The sequence below is a fragment of the Mustela nigripes genome, chromosome 7, assembly GCF_022355385.1.
Source record: "Mustela nigripes isolate SB6536 chromosome 7, MUSNIG.SB6536, whole genome shotgun sequence".
NCBI lineage: Eukaryota > Metazoa > Chordata > Mammalia > Carnivora > Mustelidae > Mustela > Mustela nigripes.
Genome location: NC_081563.1, coordinates 109,357,806 through 109,374,370, shown reverse-complemented (window position 1 = coordinate 109,374,370; position 16,565 = coordinate 109,357,806). Strand labels below are relative to the sequence as shown.

At 41.5% G+C, this 16,565-nt stretch overlaps 1 protein-coding gene across 1 annotated transcript in view; it reads right to left on the bottom strand.

Moving 5' to 3' along the window:
* LOC132021743 (glycerophosphocholine phosphodiesterase GPCPD1) overlaps positions 1 to 6,808 on the bottom strand; it is a 68,343-nt gene extending 61,535 nt beyond the window's left edge. The window contains exon 1 of the mRNA XM_059406570.1: positions 6,743 to 6,808. The gene's annotated coding sequence lies outside the window, so the exon portion shown is untranslated. The remainder of the gene's footprint in view (positions 1 to 6,742) is intronic.
* Between the last annotated feature and the right edge of the window lie 9,757 nt (positions 6,809 to 16,565).

Below are 16,565 nucleotides of genomic sequence, written 5' to 3'. Positions count from 1 at the left end.
CTTTTTAAAAAAGTATATGTTGATAGACAGATAGGTGGGTAGATACACTTATAGCAATGGATGTTGCTATCATACTTTTTAAAAGGCTGAAGAAATGCACAAAAAGGCAGTAGGGCTATAATATTGTGGCTTTTTTGCATTTTTCTCAGTTTTTCAAAGATTCGATGTGAATAAGTGTTAATTTTTTAAAAAAAATATTTTATTTATTTATTTGACAGAGATCACAAGCAGGCAGAGAGGCAGGCAGAGAGAGAGGAGGAAGCAGCCTCCCCTCTGAGCAGAGAGCCTGACACGGGGCTCGATCCCAGCACCCCAGGATCACAACCTGAGCGAAAGGCAGACATTTTAACCCACTGAGCCACCCAGGCACCCCTGTAAGTGTTAATTTTTTTATTGTGCCTGAGAACAATAGGAAAGATTTTTCATATATAAGCACTCTAAACTACAAGCCCATCTTCTAAATACTGAATTATGGTAACAAAGGAAACAAAAATAAAACGAGAATATAAAATTTGGGGAACAAAAGAAAAGTATCACTTCTTGTTTCCACTGAAAATCCTCAGTCAAATCAGGCAGAGAAATGCCATCTACCAAAAATAGCACATCCTTGGCATGCAAACCGCAAGCGCCCCTCCTCTGTCCACAGTAAGCATTATGCACACATAGCCCTGCTGTACCCCTCAGAGGAGAGGCCCTGCTCTCCTTTGCAACAGAGCATACAACATAGGGAACACTTACCAATGACTGGGCTTGGAAGAAACACATTAGCTTTCCCTAATAATAATTTGTCTGACTTTGTTTTCTCCCCATCTCTCTTGCAACATTCATGGGGGGTATAATTTTTAGCCACTATGTGTTTCCATGGGTGTCCTGACTCTGGGCCTTGGTAGCATCTCCTTTCTTAGGACTCACAATCCAGAAAAAAAACATCATAGCACACTCGAATTGACAATGACATTATTATTCCTCTAATTTATTTTAAAAAGTCATTTGCATACATCGGTATGCAACCTAAGCTCCCATCATGATTCAAACAAAATTGCACTCAACCATTGCTCAAATACTTCATCACTGGTAAAGTATTTCATATGCTCAGTCTGCCCTATCCAACTCATGGTTCTGCAGAACCAGAATTTTGTACCAAGGTTGTTCGCAGCTAATGTTTTTTTTTTAATTTTTAAAGATTTTATTTATTTATTTGACAGACAGAGATCACAAGCAGGCAGAGAGGGAGGAGGAAGCAGACTCCCCGCTGAACAGAGAGCCCAATGCGGGGCTCGATCCCAGGACCCTGGGATCATGACCTGAGCTGAAGGCAGAGGCTTTAACCCACTGAGCCACCCAGGCGCCCCCGCAGTTAATATTTTAAATTAAATTTTAAATTTTCTTCTTTTTTGCCGATTGGTACTTTCTAATGTTCTACAATGAATATTTATTGCATTTGAAATAGGGAAGAACTGCATACCAGACAATGTGCTAAGAATTTTACATGCATTATTTTATTAAACCGTCCCAACCATCTTGGGATACTCATATTAGACCACTTTTCAGCAAAGGAAACAAAGGCCCTTGAGTTGAAATAACTTGCTGAGTTCAGCTCCGCTACCTGGCTTTATATGAACGCCTCATTCTTTTAGGCACTCAATTTTATGGCCTATAAACCTAAGATATCTTCAACCTCATCAAGTGTAAAGATGAAAAAGAATGTCGAATGTGAAGGAGTTCTTATGTGCAACACTCAGTCCAAAGAACACATCATTTTAAAATTTCTCTACAGGTGTCAAGTTTAAGTATTAAAATAAATTCCTAAGCAATAGCAGGGAGGAGCTAGCTCGTGAGTGGGTTGTGCACACCTTTTCCCGTCTTCAAGTTCACTGTCTTTAAGGTTGGCAACTTGAAATGAGCCACGGTGGGAGTCGGAAACCAGCACGCACTGCGGATCAGAGCTTTTCCCTCCCAAGAGTTGGTTGTTGGATATTTACTAGCAAGCCACAACGCCTAGATTGAAAGATAATGGATTTACTGGTTTGGCTCAAATTCAGGTTTTATTTATGTATTTAGGGAGAATGATTCATCACTTGGCTCTGCATGTCATGAGGTCTATTTTCCCAGTGCAATGTGAAGGAATTTCAAGAATGGAAAAAAGCCCCAGAAAAAGATTTTTCCTATTTCAGCTGTTTCAATCTGATTAGAGAAACAATACACCACATACAGTATCTTTGGATGTTGATGTGGGCTTTTTTTTTTTTTTCTTCTGACTCTCTATCCTGCTTGTTGTTGCCATAAAGGGCCCAGATTAATATTTTTATGAATAGCCTCCCCCCTTTTTTTGTGGCATACTTGTGCCTTGGAATAAGCAAGCTCATTAATCAGACCATATTTCTGGGCGCCTGGGTGGCTCAGTGGGTTAAGCCGCTGCCTTCGGCTCAGGTCATGATCTCAGGGTCCTGGGATTGAGTCCCGCATCGGGCTCTCTGCTCAGCAGGGAGCCTGCTTCCTCCTCTCTCTCTGTCTGCCTCTCTGCCTGCTTGTCATCTCTCTCTGTCAAATAAATAAATAAATAAATAAAATCTTTAAAAAAAATAAAAATCAGACCATATTTCTTCTCCCATGGACCCATATCTTGCAAGAATGCCTGCCACGGAGAAATTAAGATAGTTTATCAAAATAAGACAGTATTGGTCAACACTATTTTAACGGTTGGTATTCAAACCTAGAAAGCTTCCCTCTCCTCCATGATAAAAGTTCAAGAGCTTCTCAGTATGGCTGCAGAAGTGAGAAATTTTGGGGTTCATTGCCCTCTCCTGAAAGCAAAGTTGCAAGCCAACAAAGACAGAGAGTTAGAGTCCTACTTCCTTGTCTGTGTCTTCAAGCCACTGGCCACACTCCCTGGCCTTTCTCCAAGTGGGTCCTACACTGCCAGCCTTCCTATATTAGACATGTAGGTCAGACGGCCCCACTCACAGTTACTCAGGCTGGGAAGCAAAGCTGACCTCTAACCGGACCAGGGTTAGACAGCCAAGCAGCTTCGCTCAGCGACTTTAGCTGGGACACTGTGATAATTTCCTAGGACTCCTGTAACCAAGGACCACAATGTCAGTGGCTAAAAACATCCGAGACTTACTGTCATAGTTCTAAACACCAGAAGAGCAAAATCAAGTTCCAAGGACCATGCTGTCTCTGAAGGCCCTAGGAGAATCTAGTCTATGTTTTCCTCTTCTGGTGTTGTAGCAATCCTCAACATTCCTCGACTTGTAGCTGGATTGCTCACTCCAGTCTCTGCCTCAATCCTCACATAGCATTCTCCCTGTCTGTCTGTCTTGGAGACATCTTCCCTCTGTGTGTGTCTGTTTCTGTGTTTCTTCTCTTTCTCTGAGGACACCAGTTACATTGGATTCATGCCAACCTTCATGACCTCATCCTAACCTGATTATGTCTGCAAAGACCCTTATTTCCAAGTAAGGTCACATTCACAGGGATGGGGGTTGGGTTTGAACTTGTCTTTGGTGGGTCACAGTTCCTCCCATAACAGACACTGAGAAGGAAGTTCTCTGTAAGTGCTATGTATTTAGGCCAGTAGGTTGTAAATAATCAGGGCAAGTCCAAGATGAGTCAACAGGGGAAGGCAATAGGAAGAGGAAATGACAAGCAGAGTAGATGTACAGAGGGAAGCAGAAAGAAGAGTCTATGAAAGATGGATGGTGTGATCTCCATGCTTCCTTGCCATGAAAACATTCATTTTTTTTATTTTCGTTCACTTCAGAGACTCTTTGGATACTGAAAAACCATTAGAACTCTACGCAGAAGAGTGATTTCCCCAAAGTCAGTGTGGACAAGTAATGATTCCTTGGAGCCATGTGCACTAGCCAGAAGAGAAATGAGAAATACAGAGGAAATGCCATAAATTCCCCCATGAAGCCAAATTTATCACATAAAAAGAGATCCTGTAATAAATACTATCTGTGTTACTTGTTAAAGGTTAAAATAGTCATTAAAACTGAAATGAGGGGTGCCTGGGTGGCTTAGTGGGTTAAGCCTCTGCCTTTGGCTCAAGTCATGATCTCAGGGTCCTGGGATGAAGCCCCGCATCGGGCTCTCTGCTTGGCAGGGAGTCTGCTTCTCCCTCTCTCTCTGCCTACCTGTGATCTCTGCCTGGCAGATGGGTGAATAAAATCTTTAAAAATTAATAATAATAATAACATGTGTTCTTGGGCTGGATCCTGCTTCAGTAAAAAGTTCCTATACAAGACATTTGGGGGCAATTGATGAAACTGGAATATGGACTACATTAGGGAATAGTATTCTACCAACGTTAAATTTCTGTGATTTCATAAAAGAATATTGTTTTTAAGAAATATACTCTGAAGTATTACGAGTAGAGAAACAGGACTAAGTGTTGGTTCCCAGGGGTTGGGGGATGTGGGAAACTGTGAGGTATTAGTCAAAGGGAGCAAACTCCCAATTATAAGGTCTAATGCACATGGGGACCTAATGTACAGCAGGGTGATTAAAGCCAACAACACTGTATCTTGTACTTGAAAGTGGCTAAGAGAGTAGATCTTACCAAAGAAATGATATTTTTGCATGGAATAGAGGTGTGAGAGCCAATGCTATTTTGACGATCATTTTGCAGTATAGAAATGTATCAAATCAACAAGTTGTACACCTTAAATGTACACAAGGTTGTATGTCAGTTATCTCAATAAAGCTGGGGGAAGAAAAACCAACTCCACACAAACTCAAACCCAAAAGGTGGTTAGCTCTTGTCAGTTCTCCCCATGATATGTAAAAAAAAATTACACAAAAAAATGATTGGAAAGATAGCTTAAAATCTGGCTATTTGTTCTCAAGGATGATGGAATATCTAAGCAGGCATAGAGGAAAAACCAAACAAAATCCTAATTAACTCTAAGATTGGAATTCATGGACAAGGCAAGATTTTAATACTGCAAACTTTGAATTTCTTTTTTCTTGTTAAGCAATCAGTATAAATAATCTCCAAAATCTAAAACTCAAATCATGAGCCTAAGAAAATAAGATATGATCCTTACCGACCCTACATTAAAAAAAGGGTGGGGTGGGGGTAAGGGATAAAATAGATACAGCCTTCTGAGCTAATAATTCATGAGTGTGTGTACATATATGTACAAAGAGACAGAGAGCTAGCAAATATTGTCAAATGTTAAAAATGATGAATCTGGGGGGCACCTGGCTGGCTCAGTCAGTAGGGCATCTGGCTCTTAATCTTGGGGTTGTAAGTTCAAGCGCCATGTTGGGGGTAGGGTAGAGCTTACTTTACAAAAAAAAAAAAAAAAAAGGCGAATCTGGATAAAGGATATACAGAATGTCCTTGCATTATTTTTGCAATTTTCTTGAAGTGTGAAATTCTTTCAAAATAAAACAGTAACAAAAGAAAAGGGGCAGAATCTTGATGCCTTGCCTCCTGTTCAGCAACTTCAGTAAGTGATGAGATCTCAGTGACTGACCGCAGGCTAGCAGAGGAGGGAGGCAAAACTCACACCTTTCCACATCCATCCACATCCACCTGTGTCTCCCCTCCTGGCTCTGCTCCAACTCAGTGGAGAGACCCATCACCACCACCTTTCGATACTCCTCTTTCAGCTCCTTTATAGATTCATGCTCCTTGTGGTTGGAATTATTTGGCTTTGCGAATACACATAAAAATGCATGAGTTGAAGATCTCTATTTCCCTGGCATATGTTCTAGAGGGGGAGAGAGGAGAAAAAGCAGAGAGGGAGGGAGGAAGGAAGAGAGAGAGAGAGAGAAAGAGACTAAGAAGTAGGAGGAGGAGGAAGAAAGAGAACAGAGGAGAAATGGATGGAAGGAAGTGGGAGAGAGGTTGTCCTGGGTCTTTTGGATAATTCAGGAAAATCAAATACAATAATGGGATACCCTAGAATCTAGGACCTAAATCATGGCCTCTCAAAGTCCAACTTAACCCTTGAATCACCAAGGATGTTGTTAAAGTGCAGATTCTAATTCATTATTAAAGTGCAGCTTCTAATTCAGCGGGTCTGGGGCCTGAAATTCTGAATTTCTAACAAAGGAGGAGGGTGGGGAGGGGGTGGCTGATGCTATCAACCTCTTTGAGCAAGAAAGTACTCTGAGTTGCAAGACTTTGAGTAGAGAGTCTTACCGCAGTCTAGCCACAGCGGAATACGTCTTGCTGTAGGCCTTTCGTGTCTGTGATTCGTCTCTCACCTGATGTTCTTGGGTTATGTCATGTATTTTCAGGAGCTCCAGATGGCGGACCACCATCTAGACCTCAAGGTGATGCCAATATGAGTCATCAAAACACGATATGGACACCTACAATCAGAGGGTTGCCTCTTGAACGAAAGCACTCATCACTCACTGCACGTGACCTGATACTGTGATCCCGAGTTTAAATTGCCTCCCCTGTAAAGGCTGCTTTTAGGCAGCAGGCTTGAACAATGGAGACCTGAGTAAGGTAGACGTTTCCACAGGGACCAGCAGACCGAATACAACAGGCCCATTAGACGGCCCACCTCAAAACATCCACATGTCCTGGTTGAACAATGGGGTACTTACAACTGGGCACAGGTACCCAAAAAGGAAACTTCCATACTTCCCATACCTCCTCTCGTTCCCCCTAAAAACAGCTCCCTTCCTCCCACCCCTTACTGCTTTCTGGGCTCTTCTTGGATGTCCTGCCCCACCTCCACTCCCTTGTAGTGTATTCAGTAAACTTGTATCTTACCTCCTTTGTCGTGCTTTAGGCGAATCCTTTCACTGCTGCATCATAGGCCTCCTCTACCAGACTAGCTCGGTTCCACACCCGCCGCCTCCGGCAGACACCAGCTAATAATTTACACCCTGCCCTTGTGTGGTTGCTTTTACATAATGACTCATGAAAGCAAACCAAAAGCGCGGAAAATATTTGCATAGAAGGTAAATAACGAACATCAAGACTATATCCAATATCCTTGGCTCCAATTTCATTTACCTTTTCCAACAACACATTTGCCAAGAACTTTGATAAATCCCTGAACTTCTTCGGCTATTTCCACAGCCAGTAAGCAGTGGCAATATATTTACAACCCATGAGGGATGTTGTGAAAACGTTTGGGTTTGGTGATCTCTCTAAAAAAAAAAAAAAACAACAAAAAACAAAAAACAGAGATAAACTCTACAAATTTCCCAAGTCAAGTAGAAGTTAGGCTGAGCTAAAGGATACCATGTCCCTTTCACCTACAGAGATCTTTCTTTGGGGCTTAAAAATTCTATATGACTTGGTTATTTGGGAAAAATGTCCTTCCTCGAAGAGTATCCTTGCTCAAAGGATAGCAATTTGTATTAAATGTGAATCATAGCTTAGAATGTAAACAATTGCAATATGACGTACTAAAAATACTATCAGGGGACACCTGGGTGGCTCAGTTGGTTAAGCATCTGCCTTCAGCTCAGGTCATGATCTCAGGGTCCTGGGATTGAGTCCCTCATTGGGCTCCTTGCTCAGCAGGGAGCCTGCTTCTCCCTCTGTCTGCCACTCTTCTTGCTTGTGCATGCTTTCTTTCTCTCTCTGACAAACAGATAAATAAAATCTTTTTTTTAAAAAAAGGTGCTATTGATCAAATAAATGGAAAGATAATTAGGTAAAAGTTTATTTAAATACTTAGTCCATAACTTTTTTTTTTTAAGTTGGCTCCATGCCTGGTGTGGAGCCCAGTGTGGGGCTTGAACTCACGACTCTGAGATCAAGACCTGAGCTGACATCAAGAGTCCGATGCTTAACTGACTGAGGCACCTGGGCGCCGCTATACTTAGCTCATAACTTTTAAAATTTATTTAACTTAATAAAGATTTTTGCATTCCAAAGGTATTTACCCATATTGTGTTTATTACTATAAAAATCTACCCACTTTAATTTCACAATGCCACTTTTTTCAGTAACAAAAGGATTAAAGCTCTCCACCCCTAAAGTGTTCTTTAAGTGACCAAAAAAAAAGTATTCTAAGTTAAATGATACATTCATAAAATATCCTACTTATTCATTTGATACGGTGAGATTATAGAATTCTAGCTGCTTTGGTTGCCAAAATATTAAGTCATCTAAAAATTTTCCCAAGGTATATAGTAAATAACCTTTGTCTTTTACTTTTTTAGGGAAATGAAAGCCAGTGTTTCCTATCCCTGAATTCTCGGGCTTTGGTAGACATAGTAGGGTATGTACTAATCACAATACAGTAGGATAGGTACTAATTGCATTTAATTGTCTCTGCGCAAAAGATTTTGAGCCTTTCTGGATATGGAGATTAAAAACCCAACTCCGTAGATACCGGTGTATTTCCTATCCTACGCCCAGTCACCGCAGTCTTGGGTTGAAATCTTGGGCTCCAACTGCATTTACTCTTCTCACTTTTTTTTGGTGAAGTATCAGCAACTTACCAGACAGGATGGGTTCAGACCTGTTTTAATGGCTTGGGAGTGGTTGTTGTAGAGTCTGTAACTTATCAGCAACCATCGAGACAACTTCTATGGAAAACTGCAGATGATGATTCTCACATTTTGTTCTTCAAGTAGAATAGCCTCGGAATAGCAGGTATACAAGGCAAGAGAGAAAACTTTCATCCCATTTACTCTCTTAATAGCATGTACCTCCTTTCTGAAAATAAATCCTTCTTTCTTGACGGTCTAGAACAAACCATCCACTTGATAAGCCTGGGAACACTCAGTTCCTAAATCCTTTCTCTAATGTCTCAAATATTGTTTTGTTGCCAGCCGAAGGCCCTGCCAAAGGCTTATATTGGAAAAAAAAAAAAACAACACAAAATACAAACCCCAAAACCAAAACAAACATCCTACCTTAGCCTACCTCCCCTGAAGAATAAGCATTTTCATTATTAAATGGTCAACACATAATAGCTGAGTCTGAAGTATTTGTTACTGGAAGCCTTACCAAAGTCAAGAGCCAGCCCAAGATTGAGGAGGTTGACCTGACCAAAAGAAGTAATCAAAGTGACCAAAAACAATGATAGGAAGTATATTTCCAGTGTTTTGTTTGTTTGTTCTAAGTAGACTCCATGACCAACATGGGGTTCAAACTTACAACCTTGAGATCAAGAGTCACAGGCTCCACTGACTGAGTCAGCCAGTTGCCACTCTAGTGGTTTTTTAAACTTAAATTCAATTGGCCAACATATAGTTCATCATTAGTTTCAGATATCAAGTTCAATAATTCATCAATTGCATATAACGCCCAGCACCTCATCACATCACGTGCCCTCCTTAATGCCCGTCACCCAATTACTCCATCCTCCCACTACCTCCCCTCCAGCAACCCTCAGTTTCCTATAGTTAAGAGTCTGTCATGGTTTGCCTCCCTCTCTGATTTCTTTCCATTCCATTTTCCCTCCCTTCCCCTATGCTCCTCTCTGCCATTTCTTGTATTCCACATGTGAATGAAACTATATGATAATTATTTCTGATTGATTTACTTAGCTTAGTATAATACCATCCAGTTCCCTCCACATCTATTGAAATGGCAAGTATTCATCCTTTCTGATGGCTGAGTAATATTTCAGTGTGTGTGTGTGTGTGCATGCACATGTGTGTGTGTGTGTCTCACATCTTCTTTATCCATTTATCTGTCAATGGACATTTCGGCTCTTTCCATAGTTTGGCTATTGTAGACATTCCTGCTATGAACATTGGGGTGCATGTGACTCTTCAAATCATTACATCTATACTTTTTGGGGAAATACCAAGTAGTGCAATTGCTGGGTTGTAGGGTAGCTCTATTTTGAACTTCTTGAGGAACCTCCATACTGTTTTCCAGAGTGGCTGTATCAGCTTACATTCCTACCAGCAGTGTAAGAGGGTTCCCCTTTCTCTACATGCTTGCCAAAAGCTGTCATTTCCTGACATGTTAATTGTAGCCATTCTGACTGGAATGAGGTGGTATCTCATCGTGGTTTTGATTTGTATTTCCCTGATGCCAAACGATGTTGAGCATGTTTTCATGTGTATTGGGCATTTGTATGTCTTCTTTGGAGAAGTGTCTGTTCATGTATTCTACCCATTTCTTGACTGGATTCTTTGTTTATTGGGTGTTGAGTTTGATAAGTTCTTTATAGATCTTGGATACTAGTCCTTTATCTGACATGTTGTTTCTCCCATTTCTGTAGGTTACCTTTTAGTTTTGTTGACTGTTTCCTTTACTGTGCAGAGGCTTTTTATCTTGATGAAGTCCCAATAGTTCATTTTTGCTTTTGTTTCTCTTGCTTTTGAAGTCGTTTCTAGCAATAAGTCATTGTGACTGAGGTTGTAGAGGTTGCTGCCTGTGTTCTCCTCTAGGACTTTGATGGATTTCAGTCTCACATTTTGAGTTTGTCTTTGTGTATGGTGTAAGAAAATGGTCCAGTTTCATTTCTCTGTATGTGGCTGTCCAATATTTCCAGCACTATTTGTTGAAGATACTGTCCTTTTTCCCTTAGATATTCTTTCCTGATTTGTTGAAGATTAGTTGACCATAGAGTTGAGGGTCCATTTCTGGGTTCTCTAATCTGTTCCATTGATCTATGTGTCTATTTTGGTGCCAGTACCATAAGCTTCCAGCACTCTGCTTCATGATCAAGAAAAATGTTAACAATAAGAGGATGTTGATGTTTCTTCTTAAAAACTAAATAACTAACAGCACGACAAACCTTCATTGAAGGCCTGTTTGAAGCACAAGGCAGGGGGCTACCAGGATGTTCAAAAGAACAAGATGGCCATTGCCCTATGAACTGTCATCACATCATAGCTGGGAATAACTCAGTGCCTAAGTTATTACAGTGGAAGACAGAAAAGGGTGATGAAATGATGTGGCCAAGAGTTCACAAGGAAAATGCTAATGGTCAACTATTAGCTGTGGGCTTTTTTAACAGGTTAATTTTGGGAGCAACACTGGCCCTAGACAACAAGACTTTGGGAGCCATATCTCCATTTTCTGGATTCTTTGCCTCCTTTTTAAATCAAATTTAGTTTCATTACATGCCCATTTATCACCCCTTGGTTTGCTGTCTCTTCATGTCATGTGGCAAAATAATAATCTTTCCCAGACCTGCTAGCTATTCCTCTCTTCCTGAACTTGAGAGGCTGAGCTGGAAGAAGTCACACCATTAGACAATAGCTACATTGCAAACTAGTGAGCACCTCTGCATTAATACATCCTAGTGTTCTCTGATCAATTCCCTCTTTCATTGTTACAATTATTTTGCTGCAGTACAAACCATTCTACAACTTGGTGTCTTGAAACAACCATGTTATTATCTCCCTCTTTCTGTTGGCTGGCTGGGCTCAGCTGGAAGGATCTTGCTCCGGTTTCTTATATAGTTGCAGTGAGATGGCAGCTAGGGCTGGAATTGGCTGATTGACTGGACCAGATGTCCAATATGGCTTCTCTACTTGCAAGTCCTGCACCTTAGCTGGGATAGCTGGACCAAGTAGGGGCTGGTCAGGCATCTCTCTCTTTTCTAGTAGCTCTCCAGATGGCTGGCTTGGGTTTCCTCCCAGCCTGGTGGTCTATGGTCTAACTGGCTTCCCCCAGAAGTGGTTATTTTTAATCTAACATGATAGTTTGCTGCAGTGAATATTTTTTTTAAAGAAGCTCTGTCAAGAAGTATAGACTTAGGAGAAGTTTGATCTGAAGCCAGGTTATATAGGACCTATTTACTATATATTAGCATCTTCTGCCCTCTCCTCCTTTCCAAAATACACATATGTGCAGGAAAATGATCTCATGTCCTTACCCCTGCCTTGAATCCTTCAGTGCATTTTTTCTGTGTCATGAAATTTATCAGTTACGGATTTGAATTTAAAACAATCTTCTTCTTTTTAAAAAATATTATTAAAGTATAATAAAACAATCTTCTTTAGAATGTAAATGTTATGCCCCAATAATGGGTCCGTGATTAAAGGAGCAAGACTGATATAAAGCGAAGGTCAAGCAAAGCTTTATTTCGTGCCAAGCATCAAGAATCTAACCGAACGTTCGGGAATGCACCTCTTACAAGAGAGGGTGACCCTTCTCTGTTTCACAGACTAGCTTTTCAGGGCAAAGGCCATGCGGTTGGGCCTGGCCATGCACAGGTGGCCAATGAGATTGTGACACACACAGGAAACTCCACAGTGATGCTAGGTGACCAACTGAGTTACAATTTACCCTAGTAGACATTTGAGCCAGCCTATTACACCTTGATTGGGATTGGCACCCAAAAGGCTCCCAAAGGGTGGAGCCCATACTCCTTGGTAACCAGGGAGACAGTATGCATTCCCCCACTGATGGATGTCTCCACCTGGCCTGACCCACCTTTGTATCTGGGCTTTGTTACCTGAAGCTGGTTTCCGGGACTTGTCTCCAAGTAAATCCCCTGGGGGAAGGGGAGCAGGGACAGTTTCTAAATAGGTCCTTACAGTAAACTCTTCTGGCAAGTTTTGGAGCTGTTTCCAATATCAATCTCAGTGATGTACTGTCATCTATTACTTTATAAGGCTCAAATTTAGTGTTATAAAACAATAAGCATTTTATATCACAGTTTCCATGGGTCATGAATTCAGTAGCAGCCTACCTGAGTGATCTGACTCCAGGTCTTAGAGTAGGCTGCAGCTAGGTGTTGGCTGGGGCTGTAGTCATCTGAAGTCTTGACTTGGGCTGGAAGACCCATTTCCAAGATGGCACACTCACATAGTCCTGGGTTATAGACAGGAACCTTCAGGTCTTCTCCATGAGGGCCTCTCAGTGAACTGCTTTACTGTTCTCATGACCCAGTGGCTGCCTTTTCCCAGAGTAAGTAGTCCAAGAGAAAGCAAGATGGAAGCCATTATGTTTTTTGTGACCTAGCCCCAGAAGTTGTCCTCTGTCATTTCTGTACTGTCGTATTGGTTACAGACATTGACGAAGAAGCAGAAGGCAAGCTGAGGACAAAGCACAGGCTGACACCCCACATCCCAGGACCATGGGTGATATATGTGCGACATTCTTGCAGGAAACTTCTATATTCGCATTAGTGCTTTGCTGGAGGGAAAAACACAATTCTTTTGATAATAGCAAGACCTCCAATATCCTGAGGGTCTTCTTTAGCATATGAAAGTCTTTTGGAACACCTCCCTTTTTCCTTACCTCCCTCAAACTTACCTCCTCCCAAGTATGTCATCAATTGCTCCTCACAACCCTAGTGAAGAAGCTCTTTAATAAAGAGCTTTAATAAAACCATGTTTTTGCATCAAAGACATCTTAAGAACTCCTTCTCGACAATTGGTTTCGAACCTCAATGTCTTTCCCTACATCAAGCATCAATCAGCCCTTTTCAGTGAGAGAGGGGACTACATAAGGGCATGAGGACTAGGAGGTGGGATCATTGGGAGCCATCTTAGAAACTGAGCTCAGTTAATTAAGGAAAAGATAGTTGAGAGAAGAAAAGACACAAGGAATGTACATAATATGGAAGCCAGGAGCATTTTAAGGATAACTCAAGCAAAGATTTTTGTCTAGGAGCTGGGAAAGGGGTAGAGAGTCTTTAGGGCTGGTAGTTCCTGACATATCTTGCCAAAGCAAAGAGGTGGAACAGAAGTGAGCATGACAGACCAATTTCTCCTCTTCCAAAGTTATTATTGCACTAACAATAGGAGACAAGCTGTCCCTGCCCTCAAAGGTCATTTTCAATTTCTTGGCTGAACTATAAAGGGGATTATTTCTTCTGAATAATTTTTTGGTTTTATGAAGATAAATATTTTCAGCTTCTAACAAGAAATCAGGGCTGCCTAAATGATATCTTTATTCAGCAAGGACACAGTCATTCAGGAAGTTTACTTTTGCCAATGTAATTAGTAGTTACTTTACAGGACAATAATGTCCAGGTTTCGTGCTGGGATGAAAGGAGGTGATTTTCCAGTTAGTGCTAATTGAAAATTGAAGCAAAGAGGACTTTGCAATCAAAACAGGAAGGGAAAACCAGACTAATAAGAAAAGAATCTTAGAGCTTTGTTTTTGCACAACATGTATAGAAGCAAAGATCTTTTTAACTTACTTTCATCAGAGCCAAATTTCTTGGAAGAACGCCCTCCACATGCTGTCTCAATCTCGTTCCCTCCCCCATTCCCTCTGGCCTGGTTTTTGGCCCCATCATTTCATCGAACCTGCTTTCATCATGGTTAACAACAACCTCCTTGTTGCCCAATCTGATGGACATTTTTCTGTTTTTGTATTAACTGATCTCTAAGCATCACTGACCCAGCTGACCACCCACTGTTTTTGGAAATATTCTCCTCCTGGTCCCCGGGAGACTGATTTCTCCTTGTTTGCCATCTAGGTAAATTTTTTTTTCAATATCCAACCTCCAAATTTGGTAATTCCTCTCTTGTCTTTCCACATAACTTTTTCCAATCCCATGGCTCTGATACCATGTGGATACCAACAATGTCAATTTTAATACCTCCAGCCTTGATCTCTTCCTGGAACTCAAGACTCCTATATCCAATTGCCTTCTTGATATTCCCACTAGAGAATTTCACAGAAACCACAATGTGTCTCCTGCTGCTCTTGTTTCCTTACCTCCCAAACCTGTTGTCCTACCCCTAAGTCTTACCTGTCTTGTAAATGGTACCACCCCTGCTTAATCTCCCTGGTGAGAAACTTCAATATATCTTGAATCATCCTTTCCCTTTCTCTCTGTATCCAATTCATTAGAAGGGCTGTTGATTTTATCACCAAAGTCCGTTTCACACCTCTCCATCTCCCTTACCATCCAGTCTCCTTGCCCTATCCAACCATTCTCTACATTGAGAACAGGTTGGTTTTATAAAGCAGATTGTGCCATCATTTATTTAACATCCTTCAATAGATTTCTACCACGCTTGGAATTAAAAATAAACTTGCTGTGCCCTCTAAGCTGCTGTAGTACCTACGCACCTTCCCAAACTCATTTCATACCCCTGTCCCTCAGGCTCATTATCCTGGCCCTTTCCAGCCACAGGGCCTTTGCTTATGCTATTCCTTCTTCAGGAAAGCTCTTCCCATGCTTTTCTTACACTAGCTCTTTCTTCCTTTGGATCTTAGCTTAATTATTATCCACTCAGAGAAGCCTCCCCAACTATCCTGTCTGAAATAAGCCTCTTTGTTCCTCTTATTCTCTTCTTAGCTCTGTCCCCTGCCCCCGCCCCCAATCATCACAGTTATACCCATGGTTAAACTGACAATTTTTCCACAAATGACAACATTGGGAAAACTTTTAAGGAAACTATTGGATTTTTTTTAAGATTATATTTATTTATGTGAGAGAGAGAGAGAGAGAGAAAGAGAAAGAGAGAGCACGAGCGTGGGTCGGAGGGACAGTGGGAGAAGCAGACTCCCCAGTGAGCAGGGAGGGTGTGTAGGGAAGGGCAAGAGGGTGCTTGGTCTCAGGACCAGGGGATTATGACCTAAGCCACACGTAGACGCTTACCAACTGAGCCACCCAGGTGCCCCAGAGACTTGTTAGATTTGAAACAAATCCAAGGCAACATAAACAATGAACTACTTCTGTCCTAACTGGGGATCCTGCTGGATGTGGCCAGTCACACCCAATAGAATCTGTATCTAAAAACTGACAATGGGATTCAGCATCTGAAGCCAAAAATAAGGACATTCTTGAGACCACTTCAGTGGAAAGTGCTTAGCTAAGCAGTTCCTGTTTTGCTGTGGTCTTGGCCCTCAGTGACACAGCCGCACACAACTTCAGATGCAGAGACTGAGAGAATTTTCTCACGAGTCTCATTTCCTGTGTTTTTCATTGGAGTTTACTGTTCTCTTTTTTCCTCCTCTGAGATCCAAGTATTGTGAGATGGGGTAAGAGAATAAGGTTTCAGCTCAGCTTAAAGGTTTTATTTATTTGACAGACAGAGATCACAAGCAGGCAGAGAGGCAGGCAGAGAGAGGAGGAAGCAGGTTCCCTGCTGAGCAGAGAGCTCTACGTGGTGCTCGATCCCAGGACCGTGGGATCATGACCTGAGCCAAAGGCAGAGGCTTTAACCCATTAAGCCACCCAGGTACCCCTCAGCTCAGCTTAAATTCTTCTGGGTGAGAGCACGAGTGAAACTCCAGACAAGCTTCTGGTAGTTTAATATTCTTATATTCGTAGAAGACATTGACATTAAGGAAATAGACCCTTTAAAGCATAACATCTCACTTTGATGTCTATGACAAGACTTTGTGTAAAGTGCATGGCGCTGACAACAGATCTCCTAATAATTACGTAACTGGGAGTTGTCATTCACTTGGCTACAACTGACTCAGGATTTGAATTCTGCTCTAATACCTTAAACAGCTCCTCTTCTGTTTTGTTAATAAATCACTAAATGTTGGTTACAAATCACCAGCAAGTTATCAGTGGAGTTTAACCCACGGAAGCTCCTACTTTCCAGCACTTGGAAAAGCCATAAATCCCCTTTGTCAGTTCATGGATCTGGAAAGTCTAGCCTACCCTCTGTTATGTGAATTCAGAACATCTCCCCACAGAGCCAAAAAATGTCTCAAGCGCCTCAGAATAAATCATAAAAAGTGAGTG